Source organism: Lottia gigantea (assembly GCF_000327385.1).
Source record: "Lottia gigantea unplaced genomic scaffold LOTGIsca_143, whole genome shotgun sequence".
NCBI lineage: Eukaryota > Metazoa > Mollusca > Gastropoda > Lottiidae > Lottia > Lottia gigantea.
Genome location: NW_008707672.1, coordinates 407,355 through 408,414, shown reverse-complemented (window position 1 = coordinate 408,414; position 1,060 = coordinate 407,355). Strand labels below are relative to the sequence as shown.

Below are 1,060 nucleotides of genomic sequence, written 5' to 3'. Positions count from 1 at the left end.
AAAATTATAGAAATAACAATATTACTACATTCTTCAGTCTGAAATAAAATTACAGAAATAACAATATCAAAAACATTCTTTAGTCTGAAATCATTATTTTCATAATGTTAATATGCATTATATAGAAGGTAAATTTAATCGATATTCAGGTTTTAGTAAGGTATCTATGTATCTAATCAGTTATGTTTATTGCAGTCTGTACTATAAATAGACTTAATTAAGTCTTCAGTGAACGAAGTTGATAATAATTCTATTGTATATATATAGTATACTCATTACGTCTGTCTAGGTAAACTTGTATTTTTATTTTTTGGCACGACTTACATTAAATTATTAAAAGGTAAACACTTTCATTACATGACTAGTCGTTTTTATACACTATTTTTAAAACATATCAGAAAGCATCACATCTACCTCAATCTCAATCTTTTTGAAAATTGAAATGTTGTAAATTGACGCAGTGTTTCCGATTTAATTTAGAAAATCTCTTTACAATCCTTTCGAGAAAATTAATTGAAAAACGTTGTAATTGGTTGTGGTTTGACTAAATATATATTGTATTGATTGAAATCAAGAGGAAATATGTATTCATTCTTTATTTTTTAACAAATTATATTCTAGCTCTTCAATCGTGAATTATAGTATAAGATAGTTGATATTTTTATTGTTAAGTTGGCTTACAATTATTCCTGTATTGACTTGGTATCAGTTGTATGTTTTAAATTAAAACTTTGTTTTACCAACTAAGTGATCTGATTCTGGAAACTATGTAAGGTACAAAGATACACTTTCTCCCTTGAGATAAAATTATAAAGTGACTTAAGTCGCGAATAGTCGATATACAGTGTCCGGTGCGGTGTATGATGGGGGATTATCGATAGAGTAGAAAATATAATTTTGTTGTCTAATTTATTGTTGAATTCCCCTCAGTTTATGAAAAAATTACTTACCTTTATTTCCTTCCAATTTCAAATGAATACTGTTTCCGTTCGTGTAAATTCATCTTAAATTCTGTCGAATAATTATTTTCTAGCTTTCTTCCATTTGATCCAATACAAGA

At 26.8% G+C, this 1,060-nt stretch overlaps 1 protein-coding gene across 1 annotated transcript in view; it reads left to right on the top strand.

The window, feature by feature from the left end:
- Positions 1–1,060, top strand: part of LOTGIDRAFT_62520 (hypothetical protein) — a gene marked incomplete at both ends in the record, with an annotated part of 21,656 nt that overhangs the window by 16,179 nt on the left and 4,417 nt on the right. The window lies entirely within an intron of this gene.